Genomic DNA, 19,520 nt, shown 5'->3' on the forward strand with positions numbered 1-19,520 from the left:
ATTTCTACAATAACAGTTGGAGACATCAATACCCCACTTGCAAGAATGGATAGAACAACCAGACAGAAGATAATTAAGGAAACAGAGGACTAGACCTAACAGACATATACAGAACACAACCCAACAATAACATGATATACATACTTCTCAAGTACACCTGGGGCATTTTCCAAGAGAAAGCATATGTTTGGCCACAAATTAAGTCTCAATAGATTTTGAAAAGATAAATGTCTTACAAAGTATCTTCTCTGACCACAATAAGATGAAGTTAGAAATCAAGTACAAAGAAAACTGGAAAGTACACAAAATTGTGGAAATTAATATACTTTAAAAAACAGGAGTCAAAAAATAAATCACAAGCGATATTTTAAAAAAAACTAAAGATAAATGAAAATAAAACACAGCATACCAAAACTTATGAGACACAGCAAAAGTGGTACTAAGGGGAATTATTTTTTTTTTTTTGGTCATGCCACACAGCTTGTGGGATCTTAGTTCCCCAACCAGGGATTGAACCAGGCCCTCAGCAGTGAAAGCGCTGAGTCCTAACCACTGGACCACAAGGGAATTCCCTAAGGGGAAATTTTTTAGCTATAAACACTTACACTAAAAACCAAGAAAGATCTCAAATCAACAACCTAACTTTATAATTTAAGTAACTAGAAAAAAACCAAACTAAACCCAAAAGTAGCAGAAGAAAGGAAATAATAAAGATATGAGTAGATATGGATGAAATGGAGAATAGAAAAGTAATACAGAAAATCAATGTTATGATAAGTTAGTTCTTTGAAAATATCAAGAAATTTGCAAAACTTTAGCTAGATAGACTAAAAAAGAGAGAAGACTCAAGTTAGTAAAATCAGAAATTAAAGTGGGGAGATTACTACCAATTCTATAGAAATAAGAGACCACAGTGAACTATTATATGCCAGCAGACTGGACAACCTAGAATAAATGGATAAATTTCTAGAAACACACAAGCTACCAAGACTGAATCAGGAAGAAATTGGAGATCAATTACTAGCAAGGAGATTGAATCAGTGAGTAAAAATCTCCCAATGAAGAAAGGCCCAGGACCAGATGGCTTCACCGGTGAATTCTATCAAACATTTAAAGAAAAATTAACATCAATTCTTCTCAAACTCTTCTAAAAAATCAAAGAACTGGGAACATTCCCAAACTCATTGTCAAACAAGACAATGGTGCCCACCCTCAGCACTCCTACTCAACACAGTATTGAAAGTCCCATCCAGAGCAATTAGGCAAGAAAAATAAGTAAAAGGCATCAGAATCAAAAAGGGGGACTTCCCTGGTGGCCCAGTGGCTAAAACTCCACACTCTCAATGCCGGGGGCCTGGGTTCGATCCCTGGTCAGGGAACTAGATCCCACATGCCGCAACTAAGACTTCGCATGCCACAACTAAAAGATCCCACATGCCGCAACTAAAAGATCCTGCATGTGCAACTAAAGATCCTGTGTGCGGCAATAAAGATCCCGCGTGCTGCAACTAAGGCCCAGCACAGCAGAATGAATGAATAGGAAGAAAGGAAGGAAGGAAGAAAGAAAGAGGTTGGAAACTATAAAAAAAAAAAAAAGAGTCTCTGCTCCCGCTCTGCCCAACTGATGGATGATGGGGCCTCTAGGTGCCTGGCGTGGCCTGGAGTGGCTGCTGGGTCTCTAATTCCTCTCCTACATCCCCTTCACCCTGCTCGTGGACCTGCAGGCAGTGCTGCCGCGTGATCTCTGAGATCCCCGTGGAACTGAGAAACCTGCGGCTGTGGTAGACTGAGGAGTTCAAAGACCCCTGCTACAGAACCCGTCGGTGTGGTTTAAATCCTTCCTGTTTTGAGAGCTTGTGTTTCAGCTGCTCTTCTTTCCCATTGCAACATATGCCTTCTTCAAAGAAGGCTGCAGGTGGATCCACACCCCTGCAATCATCTACTCAGTTCACACCATGACAACTCTGATTCTAACCCTCTCCACATTTCTACTCGAGGATTTCTCCAAAGCCAGTTGTTTCAGAGGACAAGGACCTAAGACTTTCCACGAACGACTATTCCTTATATCTGTCTACACCCCCTACTTTCTCATCCCTCTCATACTTCCTCTTTTCTTGTTGTGGAACCCCTACCACAAGTCTGAGGATAAAAGAAAGAAAAAATGAGGAAAAATAAACCCAGGTCCAGTGGAGACGTGACCATGGGGCAGTTTCCTGTTGGACCCAGTACCAGGAAAATGCTCAGAACCCATATTTTCAGTAGTATTTGAAACACACCAGCAGCAACACACACGATCAAGACACTGGCAGGAGGCCCATCAAACCCTCACCTTCCAAGGGTACTGGCACAAACAGACCAATCACCTGAGGATGAGCAGAGGGGTGTGGGCTAGGTTATAGGGAAATGGTGCCAAAGGCCTTACTGTGTGCCCAAGTGCCACTGCAGAATTACTAAAGGCAGGACCAGACCAGAAACTAGATAAACTTCCAAGCAACATGGCCTACGTGGCATGTTCATGAGTCATGTGACCCACAGTATACATGTGACTAACCCTAGACTCATGATTCTCTACAGCATATCACTGGGATGTCTCAGGCCATTTTTAAGTTTGAAGTTATGCCTCTGTAATATTCATTAAAAATTGTTTTCTTGTCCCCACCCCTAGGTGGGGGTGAGCTATTCTGTAAGAGGTTTAAACTTAGTTTTCCTTAAGGTTCAACCTTGGCATGACTTTCAGTCAGAAATGGGTCAAATTGGAAGGGGTATTGTTTCTGTCTTAAACAGGTCATCCAGGAGAAGAGATTTTTTAAAGCCTCCTCGTTTATCCTCTTTCCAAGCCTTAGTCTTCTATTACCTTTTACACACCACCTAACCTAAGTTCCTTTACTCTGAGATCTGGTGTCTCAGACCTGAGCTGGAGGTGTGCCTCCTACTGGATAACTTCATCCTACCTAATAGTTTAATAATTCCTTCCTGTCTTGTTCAGTCAAAGGTAGCGGGTGAGGGGAGCTGGGCATGACAGGTCCAGTGTGTGCATATAGGGTCTCTTCACGTTAGTATTTGATATTCTGCTAGCTTTCTCTAAATTCATACTCAAGGCCAACTCAAAAAAAAAAAAAAGACTTGTGAACACATGGAAAATGGTAGACGCTGGTTCTGGTTATTAGTTCCCCATTTTTGCCTGTTTCGCTTACAAGCCCTAATGGCCTGATTGTTGGGAGTATCGTCTGACTCGTGTGTCTGTTCAAAATAAAGGCAGGTGCTGACCAACAAAAAAAGCGGGGGGGCTTCCCTCGTGGCACAGTGGTTAAGGAGCTGCCTGTCAATGCAGGGGACATGGGTTCAAGCCCTGCTCCAGGAAGATCCCACATGCCACAGAGCAACTAAGCCTGTGTGCCACAACTACTGAGCCTGCACTCTAGAGCCTGCGAGCTGCACAACAAGAGAAGCCACCGCAATGAGAAGCCTGTGCATCACAATGAAGAGTAGCCCCCGCTCACCACAACTAGAGAAAGCCCACGCACAGCAGCGAAGACCCAACACAGCCAAAAATAAATTAAGTAAAAATTTTTTTTAAATATTTTTAAAAATACGCCCAATTTATTTAAAAAAGAAAAGGAAGAAATAAAATTGGCTCTATTTGTAGATGATATGATTTTATATACAGAAAACACTGAAGACTCCACCAGAAAACTGTTAGAACTAAGAAATAATGTCAGTAAAGTTGCAGGACACAAGATTAACATTAAGAAATCAGTGGTGGGGACTTCGCTGGTGGTGCAGGGGTTAAGAATCCACCTGTCAGTGCAGGGGACAGGGGTTCGAGCTGGTCCGGGAAGATTCCACATGCCTCAAAGCAGCTAAGCCTATGTGCTACAACTACTGAGACTGTGCTCTAGAGCCTGCGAGCCACAACTACTGAACCCACGTGCCACAACTACTGAAGCCTGCACTCCTAGAGCCCATGTTCCACAATAAGAGAAGCCACCGCAGTGCAAAGCCTGCACACCACAGCGAAGAGTAGCCCCTGCTCGCTGCAACTAGAGAAAGCCCACTCACCGCAACAAAGACCCAACACAGCCAAAAATAAATAAATAAAAACCAGTGGTGTTTCAGTATCCTAACAACGAATTAGCTGAAAAAGAAATCAAGAAAATAATCCCATTTACAATAGCATCAAAAACAATAAATACTTGGGAATAAATTTAAGCAAGGAAATGAAAAATCTCTATGCTGAAAACTATAAGACGTTGATAAAAGAAACTAAAGAAGACACAAATAAATGGAAAGGCATGCCATGCCTCTGGGTTGGAAGAATTAATACTGTTAAAACATCCATACTACCCAAGCCAACTGTTCAGTGCAATCTCTATCAAGATTCCAATGGCATTTTTTAACAGAAGTAGAAATAATAATTCTAAATTTTATATGGAACCACAAAAGACCCCAAAGAGCCAAAACAATCCTGACCAAGAAGAACAAAGCAGGAGGCATCATTCCTGATTTCAAGCTATATTATAAAGCTATAGTCATCAAAACAGTTTGGTGCTGGCATAAAAACAGCCACATATACCAATGGAATAGAATTGAGAGCCTATTTATTAGAAAATAAACCCATTCATACACAGTCAACTAGGATTTATTAAGGGAGCCAAGAATACTCAGTGGAGAAGACAGTCTCTTCAATACAACAATGGTGGGAAAATTGAACATTCACATGTAAAAGAATAAAAGTAGACCCCTATCTCATACCACTCACAAAAATTAACTCAAAATGGATTAGAGACTTAAAATTTTAAGACCAAATGACAAATGCTGGAAAGGGTGCGGAGAAAAGGGAACCCTTGTACCCTCTTGGTGGGAATGTAAGTTGGTGCAGCCATTATGGAGAACAGGATGGAGGTTCCTCAAAAAGAAATAAAAATAGAGTTGCCATATGATCCAGCAATCCCACTCCTGGGCATATATCTGGACAAAACTATAATTCAAAAAGATACATACACCCCTATGTTCACAGCAGCACTATTCACGATAGCCAAGACATGGAAATAACCTAAATGTCCATTGACAGAGGGATGGATAAAGAAGATGAGGTACCTATGAACAATGGAATACTACTCAGCCATAAAAGAAGAATGAAATAATGCCATTTGCAGCAACATGAATGTAACTAGAGATTATCATACTAAGTGAAGTAAGTCAGAAAGAGAAAGACAAATACCATATAATATCACTCATATGCGGAATCTAAAATATGACACAAATGAACCTATCTAGGAAACAGAAACAGACTCACAGACATAGAGAACAGACCTGTACTTGCCAAGGGGAAAGGGGGTAAGGGAGGGATGGAGTGGGAGTTTGGGGTTAGCAGATGCAAACTATTATACATAAAATGGATAAACAACAAGGTCCTACTGTATTGCACAGGGGACTATATTTAATATCCTGTGATAAATCATAATGGAAATGAATATTAAAAAGAATGTAGGGACTTCCCCTGTGGTCCAGTGGTAAAGAATTCACCTTCCAATGCAGGGGACGAGGGTTCGATCCCTGGTTGGGGAACTAAGATCCCACATGCTGTGGGGCAACTAAGCCCACACGTCACAACTAGAGAGAAAACCCACATGCTACAACTAGAAAGAAGCCCGAGCAGTGCAATGAAGAGCCCACGCACCACAATGAAAAAGATCCCACATGTCTCAACAGAGATCCCGCGTGCCGCAACTAAGACTTGATACAGCTAAAATAATAATTAATTAAATATTTTTAAAAATTAATTTTAAAAAATAAAAGGAATGTATATATATGTGTAACTGAATCACTTTGCTGTATAGCAGAAATTAACAGAATATTGTATATCAACTATACTTCAATTAAAAAAAGAAAAGGAATTTAAAACTTAAAAAAAAGATTTAAATTGTAAGACTGAAAACCATAAAACTCTTAGAAGAAAATAGGAGAAACCTCCTTGACATAGGTCTTGGCAATGATTGTTTGGATGTGACACCTAAAGCAAGTGAAATACATCAAAACAAACAAGTGAAACTACAAACTGAAAGGCTTCTGCACAACAAAAGAAATGATCAACAAAATAAAATGACACTACAGAATCGGAAAAAAATATCTGCAATTCATATATCTGATAAGGGACTAAATCTGAAATATACAAATAACTCACACAACTCAATAGCAAAACCAAAATAAAACAAATACAGTTGACCCTTGAGCAACATGGGTGTTAGGGGCCTCAACTCTCCGAGCAGTCAAAAATCCGAGTTTAACTTTATAGTTGGCCCTCCTTCTCCTCACTTCCACATCCAAGGATTCAACCAACCACAGACTATGCAGCACTGTATTTACCATTGACAAAAACCCACGCGTAAGTGGACATTTATAGTTCAAACCCGTGTTGTTCAAGGTCATTATAATCCAATTAAAAAATGGACAAAGGACATGAATTAACATTTTTCCAGAGAAGATATAAAAATGGCCAACAGGTATAGGAAAAGGTACTCAACATCACTAACCATCAGGGAAATGCAAATCAAAACAACAAGATACCACTTTATACCTGGTAGAATGGCTATCATCAAAAAGACAACAAATGCTGGCAAGGATATGGAGAAAAGGGAACCCTTGTGCACTGCCGGTGGCATGATAAATTGGTACAGCCATTATGGAAAAAAATATGGGGGTTGCCCAAAAAATTAAAAATAGAAATACTATATGATTCAGCTATACTATTTCTGGGAATATATCCAAAGGAAATGAAATACTATGTCACAGAGATATCTGCACCCCCATGTTCACTGCAGCATTATTTACAATAGCCAAGACATGTATACAACCTAAGTGTCCATCAACAGATGAATGGATAAAGAAGTAGTGGTATATACACAGTGGAATATTATTCAGCCATAAAAAGGAAGGAAATCTTGGGCTTCCCTGGTGGTGCAGTGGTTGAGAGTCCACCTGCCGATGCAGGGGACACGGGTTCATGCCCCGGTCTGGGAAGATCCCACATGCCGCGGAGCGGCTGGGCCCGTGAGCCATGGCCGCTGAGCCTGCGCATCCGGAGCCTGTGCTCCGCAACGGGAGAGGCCACAACAGTGAGAGGCCCGCGTACTGCACAAAAAAAAAAAAAAAAAAAAAAAGGAAGCAAATCTTGAGATCTGCAACAACATGGATGGACCTTGAGGGCATTATGCTAAGTGAAATAAGTCAGTCAGGGAAAAACAAATACTGTATAATCTCACTTATATGTGGAATCTTTAAAAAAAAAAAAACCTCATAGAGAAAAGATCAGATTTGTGGTTACCAGAGGTTGGGTGTGGGGGAATTGGATGAAAGTGGTCAAGAGGTACAAACTCCCAGTTATAAGATAAATCAGTACTGGGGATGTAATGTACAACTTGATGACTACAGTTAACACTGCTTTATAGTATGTGTGGAAATTTTTAAAAGAGTAGACCATCACAAGGAAAAACCATTTTTTCCTTTTCTTTAAATCTGTATGGATGATGGACATTAAACTTATTATGGTAATCATTTCACAAGATGTGACAGTCAGTGCTGTACACTTTAAACTTACATAGTGCTCTATGTCGATTATATTTCAATAAAACTGTATGTCGATTACATTTCAATAAAACTGTCAATTATATTTTCAATAAAAAGTATTTATTTCAATAAAAGAAATAATTTTATTTCTTGAAGTAAAATTTCAAGAAAAATTGAGAAAAAGACACTATCCACAGAGTAAAAAGGCAACCCACAGAATGGGAGAAAGTATTTGTAAATCATATATCTGATAAGGAATTAATATCCACAATATATGGAGAACTCCTAAACTCAACAGCAAGAAAATAATTGATTCAAAAATGGACAAAGGACTTGAATAAACATTTCTACATAGATGATACACAAATGGCCAAGAAACACATGAAAATATGCTCAACATCGCTAATCAGAATTAAATGTAAATCAAAACTACAATGAGATATCACCTTACATCCACTGTGATGGCTACTATCAAATAAACAGAAAACAAGTGTCAGAAAGGACATGGAGAAATTGGAAACCTTGTGCACTACTGGTGGGAATGTAAAAGCTACAGCCACTGTGGAAAACCGTGTGGCAGTGCCTCAAAAAATTAAAAGTAGGATTACCATATGATCTAGCAATCCCACTACTGCATATATACCCAAAAGAACTGAAAGCAGGTTTTTAGGAGATATTTTTACACCCATGTTCACAGCAGCATTACTCACAATAGCTAAAACATGGAAGTCACCCAAGTGTCCATCACTAAATGAAAGGACAGGCAAAACACAGTATATGCATATAAAGGAATTTTTTTTTTTGGCTGTGCTACGCAGCTGGCGGGATCTTAGTTCCCAAACTAGGGATTGAACCTGGGCCCCCAGCAGTGCAAGTGCAGAGTCCTAACCACTGGACCACCAGAGAATTCCCCATATAATAGAATATTATTCAGCCTTAAAAAGGAAAGAAATTCTGACACATATGACTACGTGGTTGAACCTTGAGGACATTATGCTAAATGAACTAAGCCAGTCACAAAAGGACAAATACTGTTTGATTCCACTTATGTGACATATCTAGAGTAGTCAAAATCATAAAGATACAAATTGTATGGTGGTTACCAGGGGTTGGGACGAGCAGAGAATGGGCAGATGTTGGTTAATGGGCATAAAGTTTCAGATCCGCAAGACGAAAAGATTTATGGGGATGGATGGTAGTGATGGCTGCACAGCAATGTGAATGTATTTAAGACCATTAAACTTTACATGTTAAAATGGGTAAGATGGTAAATTTTACGAGTATTCTAACACAATAAAAGAAATGTGGGACTTCCCTGGTGGCACAGTGGTTAAGAATCCTCCTGCCAATGCAGGGGACACAGGTTTGATCCCTGGTCCGGCAAGATCCCGTGTGCCGTGGAGCAACTAAGCCCATGCGCCATAACTACTGAGCCCGTGCACCACAACTACTGAAGCCCGCATACCCTAGAGCCCGCATGCCGCAACTACTGAACCCACATGCCACTACTACTGAAGCCCGTGCACTCTAGGGCCTGCATGCCGCAGCTACTGAGCCCATGTGCTGCTACTATTGAAGCCCGTATGCCTAGAGCCTGTGCTCCAAAACAAGAGAAGCCACTACAATGAGAAGCCCACGCACCACAACGAAGAGTAGCCCCTGCTCGCCGCAACTAGAGAAAGCCCGCACGCAGCCACGACGACCCAACACAGCCAAAAAAAAAATAAAAAATTAAAAAAAAGAAATGTGAAGTGGAAAGTTTTCCTTAGAAGTACTTCTAGGACCACCCTCCTAGTCAGCAACCAGCAAGCCCCCAAACACTTATGGCCCATCTGGGTACCACTGTTCTATATGCAGGGGATCCTGAGAGAGGGACAGGGCCCTTGTGCTCGAGCAGCTCACAGACAAGTAGGAAAGGAAGCAAGGAGATGGTTGGACCACGGCAGAGCATCTGTCGCCTGCTATTCAGACCTACAAAACCTGGAGAACAGAGCAGGAAACCTAATTCTGCCTCCTCAGTATCCTGCTCGTACAGTGTCCCAGCCAGGGCCCACCCCACAGCCAACGTCCAGACCCACTACATGCACATGGCCCTTCTGCAACACCATCTGATGTAGGTTCCTGCCCTGATGCAGACCCTGCCCTGGGCCCAGTCTGGGTAAGTTTCTCCTGGTGGCAGAATCTTAACTTCCTCCTTGGAGCAGTACCTCCCTCTTTAAAGGAGCTCCAGGCAGAAGTCTGGGGAGTCGGGGGGCTGTTTTTCAGTGATTCACCCACTAGACTGCAGCTACAAAATCCCCAGAAGTTCCCTTTAGTTAACAAAGCAACTGGACGGATACACCATGCCTAACCTCGTTTACTGCATAGCTACTTAGAAAGTATTGAGTTTCAAAGAAACAAGTTTGATGCTTAATTAGAACTACCCCCTGCCCTTATGAATGTAAATTGGTACAGCCACTATGGACAACAGTATGGAGGTTCCTTAAGAAACTAAAAATAGAGCTACCATATGATCCAGCAGTCCCACTCCTGAGCATATATCCAGAGAAAAACATGGTTCGAAAGGATACGTGCACTCCAATGTTCATTGCAACGCTGTTTACAATAGTCAAGACATAGAAGCAACCTAAATGTCCATTGACAGAGGAATGGATAAAAAAGATGTGGTACACATACACAATGGAATATTACTCAGCCATTAAAAAGAATGAAATAATGCCATTTGCAGCAACATGGGTGGACCTGGAGATGATCATACTAAGTGAAGTAAGTCAGACAGAGAAAGACAAATGTCATATGATACACTTACATGCAGAATATAAAAAGGTGATATAAATGAACTTATTTACAAAGCAGAAACAGAGTCACAGACTTAGAGAATGAACTTACGGTTACCGGGGGGAAGGGTCGGGGTGAAGGATAGACTGGGAGTTTGGGATTGAGATGTACACACTGCTATATTTAAAATACATAACTAATAAGGACCTACTGTATAGCACAAGGAACTCTGCTCAATATTCTGTAATAACCTAAATGGGAAAAGAATTTGGAAAAGAATAGACACATGTACATGTATAACTGAATCACTTTGCTGTACACCTGAAACTAATACAACACTGTTAATCAACTACATTCCAATATAAAATATTTAAAAAAACAACATAAAAGGGGAGAACAAAGAACTACCCCTCTTAGAGGGGCGTCAGTTCCCAATATTGAGGGGAGACCCACCCCCTTGCTGCTGACCTGGCCTCGCTGCAGACAGCACTGCTCTGTTGGAGGGGGCTGTTGAATCCCTCTCCCCTCTCTCCTCAGCACAGTTTCTGGAAGGGTGTCTAAGCTTCCTCTGAGCCCAGCTGTGGCTTATTAACAGGGGCAGATGGTAATAAGACTTTACAGTGAAGCATGCACTCTTCAGTTGTTATCAAACATGACAGCAAATAAACCAAGTGCCACCTTCAGGCTGTGAATCTGGGCCTCAAGAACAAAGTTTTGTGGGACGATCCAAGTTGGCTGTATGATGGCCGGGACCAGATTTCCTGTGGACAGTGCTACACACCTCTGTGCTGCGATTTCACCCTCCTGACTCCAAAATGATGCTCCCCCAGAAGGTCCTCGTCAGGGCTTCGAAATCTGAGGAGCCCCGAGGCCAAGTGGCAAGAGCGTGGGATCAGGTCCAGCTCTGTGTTGAAAGGAAGTGATTTTGGTCAAGTCACCTCTTCCCTCTTGAGACTTCAGTTTCCTCACATGTAAAACAGCTAATATTTATTTAACTTTTCACATTTTAATTGTGGTTAAAAAAACCCATAAAACTTATCATCTTAATCATTTTTAAATGTATAGTTCAACAGTGTTAAGCATTTTTCCACTGTTGTGCAACCAATCTCCAGAACTTCTTCATTGTGCAAAACTGCAACTCTATACCCACCAACCCAATTCCCCATTCTCCCCTCCTCCCCAGCCCCTGGCAACCACCATTCTACTTCCTATTTCTATAAATTTGACTACTGTAGATTCCCTCATATAAGTAGGATCATGCAGTATTTGTCTCTTTGTGATTGGTTTATTTCACTTAGAAAAATGTCCTCAAGGTTCATCCATGTTGTAGCATTATGTCGGAATTTCCTTCCTTTTTAAGGCTGAATAATATTCCTTTGTATGTATATACCATATTTTGTTTATCCATTCAACCACCGATGGACACTTGGGTTGCTTCCACCTTTTGGCTGTTGTGAGTAATACTGCTGTGAACATAAGGGTACAAATATCTCTTTGAGATCCTTCTTTCAGTTCCTTTGGACATAGACCCAGAAGTGAGGTTGCTGGATCACAGGATGATTCTAATTTTTGAAGAACCACCACAGTGTTTTCCGTGGAGGCTGGACAATTTCACATTCCCACCAACAGTGAACAAGAGTTCCAATTTCTCTACATCAGGGGTCCCCAACCCTCAGGCCACGGACCGCTACTGGTCCGTGGCCTGTTAGGAACCAGACCGCAGAGTAGGAGGTGAGTGGCCGGCGAGCGAGTGAAGCTTCATCTGTATTTACAGCCGCTCCCCATCACTCGCGTTACTACCTGAGCTCCGCCTCCTGTCAGATCAGCGGCGGCAGTAGATTCTCATAAGAGCGTGAACCCTACTGTGAACTGCGCATGCGAGGGATCGAGGTTGCCTGCTCCTTATGAGAATCTAATGATGATCTGAGGTGGAGCTGAGGCGGTGATGCTCGTGCTGGGGAGCGGCTGCAAATACAGACTATCATTAGCAGAGAGGTTTGACTGCACAGAGACCATAATAAATCAACTGCTTGCAGACTCATATCAAAACCCTATCAGGGAGTGGCAAGGGACAATTAAGCTGCATCTGGTGGCAGACTTTAAGTCAGAATCCGACACTTATTTTAGTCTGCGTGTGGCCCACCCATTATTTTATTTACCACTTCTGTCCGCACCTTTTTCCCGCACTGCACACTTGTCTCAGTCACAGTTTTGGTAAGTCCACAAGCTAACCCTAGCCAAAATGAGTAAAAAACAAATGTCGCTGGAGAGCATCTTTGCGCATTCTCATCACTGGAGAAATGTCTATTCAAGTCCAGTAGACTGGTCCTTCCATCATTGGAAGGACCCAATGATGAGACAGCAGAAGACTCTAAGACTGCCAACAAAAAGAAAGCTTCATTTAAAAGAAAATACCAAGAGTCCTATTCAAATTATGGGTTCATTGCAACAGGTGAATCACATTCTCCAAGCCTGCTTTGTATAATATGTGGTGACCGGCTATTCAACGAAGCCATGAAACCTTCAAAACTGCTTTGCCACATGGAGACTAAGCACCCTGAATTAAAAGACAAGCCTTTGGAGTTTTTCAAAAGAAAAAAAACATGAACACAAAGAACAGAAGCAATTATTGAAGGCCACCACTTCATCAAATGTGTCTGCACTGAGAGCATCATTCTTAGTGGCTAACTGCATTGCTAAAGCTAAGAAGCCCTTTACTATTGGTGAAGGGTTGATCCCGCCTGCAGCTATGGACATTTGTTGTGAACTTTTAGGAGAGGCTGCAGTCCGAAAGATGGCATGTGTTCCTCTTTCGGCTAGCACCGTAACTAGAAGAATTGATGAAATAGCAGAGGATACTGAGGCACAATTGTTAGAGAGGATTAATGGGTCACTGTGGTACGTGATTCAGGTTGACGAGTCTACCGATGTTGACAACAAGGCAACAATGCTTGTTTCCGTGTGATATATTTTTCAGGAGGACGTGCATGAGGATATGTTATGTGCACTTTTGTTGCCAACCAACACCACAGCTGCAGAATTATTCAAGTCTTTGAATGATTACATATCAGGAAAACTGAATTGGTCATTTTGTGTCGTTATATGCATGGACAGAGCGGCTGCCATGACTGGATGGCTTTCTGGTTTCACCACTCCAGTCAAAGAGGTCGCTTCTGAATGTGAGTCTACGCACCGTGTCATCCATAGAGAAATGCTGGCTAGCCGAAAAATGTCACCTGAACTTAACAACGTTTTACAGGATGTGATTAAAATCATCAACCACATCAAAGTACATGCCCTTAACTCACATCTGTTCACGCAGCTCTGTGAGGAGATGGGTGCAGAGCACACACGTCTTCTCTTATACACAGAAGTGAGATGGCTTTCTAAAGGGAGATCACTGGCCAGAGTTTCTGAGTTACGAGAGCCACTCCAGAGATTTCTTTTATTTTTTTTAAAGATCTTATATATTTAGACTGCGCCGGGTCTTAGTTGTGGCATGTGGGCTTCTTAGTTGCGGCATGCATGAGGGATCTAGTTCCCCAACTAGGGATCGAACACAGACCCCCTGTACTGGAAGAGTGGAGTCTTACCCACTGGACCACCAGGGAGTCCCATCCAGAGATTTCTTTTAGAAAAATAGTCACCACTGGCAGCACATTTCAGTGACACAGAATAGGTCGCAAAACTTGCTTACTTGTGTGACATATTCAACCTGCTCAGTGAGTTCAATCTGTCACTTCAGGGGAGAACAACAACTGTGTTCAAGTCGGCAGATAATGTGGTGCCTTCAAAATCAAACTGGAATTATGGGGGCGATGAGTGAACATTGGGATTTTTGACATGTTTCAAACATTAGCAGAGATTTTGAAAGAGACTGAGCCAGGGCCTTCTTTCTTCCAGCTGGTGCACGATCACCTATCTCAGCTTTCAAAAGAGCTTGAGCATTACTTCCCAACCACAAAAGACTCCCGAATTGGGGAGGAATGGATCCGTGACCCATTTGTGAATAAGCCAGCTGAATCAACTTTGTCCGTGCTAGAAGACGATCAACTGCTTGAGATCTCAAATGACGGTGGCCTTAAAAGTATGTTTGAGACAACTTCAAATCTCCTTATGTTCTGGATTAAAGTCAAGGTGGAATATCCTGAGATTGCCACAGAAGCACTGAAAAGCCTGCTTCCATTTCCAACATCCTGTCTTTGTGAAGCAGGGTTTTCTGCAGTGACAGCGACGAAAACGAGATTACGGAGTAGACTGGACCTAAGCAACACACGTCGGGTGTCACTGTTGCCCATCACTCCTAGATGGGACCATCCAGTTGCAAGTAAACAAGCTCAGGGCTCCTACGGATTCTGCATTATGGTGAGTTGTATAATTATTTCATTATATATTATAATGTAATAATAATAGAAATAAAGTGCATAGTAAATGCAATGCGCTTGAATCATCCCGAAACCACCCCTCTCCCCCATCCATGGAAAAACTGTCTTCCACAAAACCGGTCCCTGGTGCCAAAAAGGTTGGGGACCACTGCTTTACATCCTCACCAACACTTGCTATTCTCTGTTTTTTTTTTTGATTAGCAGCCATCCTTATGGTTATGAGGTGATATTTCATTGTGGTTTTGACTTGCATTTCCCTAATGTTTAGTGATGTTGAGCATCTTTTCATATGCTCGTTCGCCTTTTGTATATCATCACTGGAGAAATGTCTATTCAAGTCCTTTCCGTATTTTTTATTCTGGTTATTTGGGGTTTTTTTGCTGTTGAGTAATAATAGCTTACATTTATTTAGCTCACATTATAGTGTAGAAACTATGCTCAGGACCAAACTAAGACAGGCAGTACCCTGGCAGGCTAACACTCTGGTGTCATTTCAAACTCACAGTCTTTTTTTTTTTTTTGAAGTATAGTTGATTTACAACATTGTGTTAGTTTCAAGTATACAGCAAAGTGATTCAAGTTATATTTTCTTTTTATTTCCCATTACAGGTTAGTACAAGATATTGAATATTATTCCTTATGTTACAGAGTAAATCCTTGTTGCTTATCTATTTAATATACAGTGGTTTGTTCATCCCATACTCCTAATTTATCCCTCCCCCTCTTTTCCCCTTTGGTAACCATAAGTTTGTTTTCTATGTCTGTGAGTCTATTTCTGTTTTGTAAATAGATTCATTTGTATTGTTTTTTAGATTCCACATATAAGTGATATCATATTTGTCTTTCTCTGATTTACTTCACTTAGTATGATATTTTCTAGGTCCATCCATATTGCTACAAATGGCAATATCTCATGCTTTCTTATGGCTGAGTAATATTCCATTGTGTATATATACCACATCTTCTTTATCCACCCACTTATGGACACTTAGGTTGCTTCCATGTCTTGTATATAGTAAACAGTGCTGCTATGAACACTGGGGTGCATGTACCTTTTCCAATTAGAGTTCAAATCCATAGTCTTTAAATATTTGCTAAACATTTACTTGGAGGGAAGAGGAACAAGGAGAAACTGATTTCCTGTTATTAAAACATATATATGGATGCAGCATTATTCACAATAGTCAAGACATGGAAACAACCTAAGTGTCCACTGATGAATGAATAAAGAAGATGTGATGTATATATACAATGGAATATTATTCAGCCATGAGAGAGAAAGATATCCTGCCATTTATGACATGGATGGACCTTGAGGGCATTATACTAAGTGAGATAAATCAGACAGAGGAAAACAAATATTCTATGATACAACTCACACACGGAATCTAAAAAAGACAAACACATAGAAACAGAGTGGCAATTACCAGGGGCTGTGAGGTGGGGGAAATGGGGAGATGTTGTTAAAGGATACAGATTTGCAACTAGAAGAGAAGTAAGTTCTGGAAATCTAATGCACAGCATATTGTTTACAGTCAACAACACTGTATTATAAACTTCAAGGTTGCTAAGGGCCTAGATCTTAAATGTCCTCACCACAAAAAATAATTATGTGCCAATAGAGGTGCTAGCCAGTGCTAGTGGTAATTCTAATGCAATATGTAAATATTTCCAATCAACATGCTGTACACCTTAAACTTACACAATGTTATAAATCAACTATATCTCAATTTTTTTTTAAATATGTAGAAACAGATCCACTAATTCACCCCTACTGGCCACAGTCTGAACAAAAAGATTTTGGTTTGGTTCTTTTTGTTTGTTTTATAAAATCGTTCCAACTTTTCTGAAATTCTTGTTCTCCCTTCAGTTTTTGTCTTGATCTTCCAAACCAGATAAATTCTTGGGAGGCATATTAAAGGGCTTAGGATTTTGATAATGAAATGAATCACTCCTTCCCAATAAACAGCATCAAGCCAAGCATTACTCAGTCTTGCAGTTTCAGCTGAGTGCCCTGCCAACTTTCAGCTGATGGAGACAGAGACTCCATACAAGTGCTGGAAAACTCTCACAAGATAGGTAGGTGCTAGCAAGCAAAGCTTTCCATCTCCTCTTGTGGGTGCTGGATCAATTTGCATTTCAAGTTATATAAGGAGACGTCTGTAGAGACCTGAGTGGCCTGACAGATACTGCTGATTTACCGAAGTGATTTTTTAATTAGGAAATGTTTGTAAGATACACGTAAGTGTAGAAAGTAATGATACCCATGTACTCATCACTAAGCATAAACAGGTGGTGACATTTTTTTCATTTTTAAGAAATAAAATGTTTCAGGGGAATTCCCTGGCTGTCCAGTAGTTAGGACTCCTTGCTTCCACAGCAAGGGGCACAGGTTCCATCCCTGGTCAGGGAACTAAGATCCCGCAAGCTGAACAGCGAAGGAAGGAAGGGAGGGAAATGTTTCAAATACAACTGAAGTTCCACATCTTTTCCCTGACCGTCCCTCCTCAGAGGTACCTATTATCCTGGAGTTAGTGCATGTCATTCCGGTGAATGATTTTGCTTTCACTGTGTACTTATCTACAAACAACCTAGGCTATTGCTTTGGGTGTTTGTAAGTTTCACATAAATGATAGCTATGTGGCCATCTGTCACTATTTTGGCTGCTCAGTGTCTGAGGCCCCTTCCCAGGAGGAGGAAGAGTCCCTTCACCATGAGAGCTAAAAGGCCAGCGGGCTGCCCTCCCAGCTTGGGACAGGCCTGTGACCACACAAGGGTCTGCAATCAGACCACAGCCCCCGACAGCAATGGCAGTGCTGACCAAAGGGCCTGGGGCTCGGCTGTAGCCACACAATTTGGTCCTGGATCTCAGTCCTTCAGCTCTCCTGCTGATTCTGCGAACTACCATTATCCTCCCAATGAATCGTTTTTCTGCTTAAGTTAGAAGCATTTTCTTTACTTACACTTTAGAACCTGATTGAAAATGATACTTTTGCAACTCACTTTTTTCATTCAACTTTTTTTTTCAGACTCAAATTAATATAACTGAAGGGCAGCAGAATATGCCACTCCAAAACATCCCACTTTGGCATATTGACATTTTGAATTAAAGGTACTTGAGAAACAGTTGGACAGGCTGACCCTCCTTTGTCTCCCTGAACTGTACTATGGATCTCTGAGGCTTTGTTCATTTTTCTTCATTCTTTCCTCTTTCTGTTCCTTATACTGATAATCTCAGTTGAACTATCTCCAAATTTTCTGGTTCTTTTGCCTGCTCAAATATTTTGTTGAGCCCCTCTAGTGAATTTTTCATTTCAATTATTGCACTTTTTAACTTCAGAGTTTCTATTTGGTTCTTCATTTTAATTTGTATCTTTGTTGATATTCCCTATTTAGTGAGATATTGCTCTCATATTTTCACTTAGTTCTTTATTTCTAATTTTTTTAAGCTTATGTCTTTTTTTAAATTGAGGCATAATCAACATATAACATTATACTAGTTTCAGGTATACAACATGATTCAATATTTGTATATATTGCAAAACGATCACCACAAGAAGTCTAGTTAACATCTGTCACCATACATAGTTACAATTAGTGCTGTTGGTGTAGTGGTATCATGCAAGATTCCCATAGTTACAATTTTTCTTGTGATTAGAACTTCTAAGATCTACTCTTAGCAATTTTCAAATATGCAATACAGCATCAATTATAGTGACCATGCTGTACATTATATCCCCATGACTTGTTTATTTTATAACTGGATGTTTGTATCTTTTGATTCCCTTCATTCATTTCACCCACCCTTCACTTAACTTTTTAGAAATTATTTTCTTTAGTTCTTTAAACATACTTAAAATAGTTGATTTAAAGTATTTTTCTAGGAAATTCCCCTGTGGTCCAGCGGTTAGGACTCCATGCTCTCACTGCCGAAGGCCTGGGTTCAATCCCTGGTCGGGGAGCTAACATCCCACAAGCCATGTGGGGCAGCCAAAAAAATAATAATAATAAAGTATTTTTCTAGTTGGTTCCACATCTAGACTTCGTTAGAAATGGTTTTTATTGATTACATTTTTCTGTGCATAGGCCACATTTTTGTGTTCCTTTTCATGTCTCAATTTTTTGTTGAAAAATGAACATTTAAAATAATATAATATGGTAACCCTGCAAATCAGATTCTCTTCCTCCCCAGCAGCTTGTTATAATTGTATTTTTTGTAGTTTGTCTGTTTAGTGACATTTCCAAAGTAATTATGTAAAGTCTGTATTCTTTGTTGTATGTGGCCACTGAAGTCTCTTCTTAGTTAGCTTAGTTGTCAGCTAATGATTGCACAGAGATTTCCTTAATTGCCTGGAATCAATAAGACTCCAAGTCTTTGCCAAAGGGCTCTGTGCGTATGTTGGGGTATGCATTCAACAATCAGCCTGGAAGCTGACAGTTCTGCCTTAGCCTTTACTCCCTCCTTGCAAGGAGCCTCAAGGTCAAAGAGAGGTGAGAGCTTAGCATCTTCTCAGGCCTTTTCCTTAGCATGCATATAGCTCTGGGCCTACTCACAACCCAACACATGCATGTGGCCTTCTAGATTCCTAGAAATATGTCAGCACTTTTTAAGGCCCCTATGGACATCTCATTTCCCACTTTTCCTTTTAAGATTTCTAGATTGTCTATCATGTGTTCCAAATGCTATCCACTGTCTCAACACAGCCACAAAGGTAAGCATTGCCTATCATTGTTTTTAACAAACACCTCCACCCCTACCCATACCAGGAAAAGGCCTTATGTATTGAGTGA

General features: G+C 40.8%; 1 protein-coding gene and 1 pseudogene across 1 annotated transcript in view; one reads left to right on the forward strand and one right to left on the reverse strand.

Annotated features, from left to right (window-relative positions):
- LOC111178729 (uncharacterized) overlaps positions 1–19,520 on the reverse strand; it is a 176,143-nt gene that overhangs the window by 68,748 nt on the left and 87,875 nt on the right. The gene's annotated exons all lie outside the window — the stretch shown is intronic.
- Positions 1,488–2,165, forward strand: LOC111178728 (sigma intracellular receptor 2 pseudogene; annotated as a pseudogene).

Source organism: Delphinapterus leucas, chromosome 10, assembly GCF_059928025.1.
Source record: "Delphinapterus leucas isolate spDelLeu-1000000601 "Yukka" chromosome 10, BTC_Dleu_Yukka2, whole genome shotgun sequence".
Taxonomy (NCBI): Eukaryota; Metazoa; Chordata; class Mammalia; order Artiodactyla; family Monodontidae; genus Delphinapterus; species Delphinapterus leucas.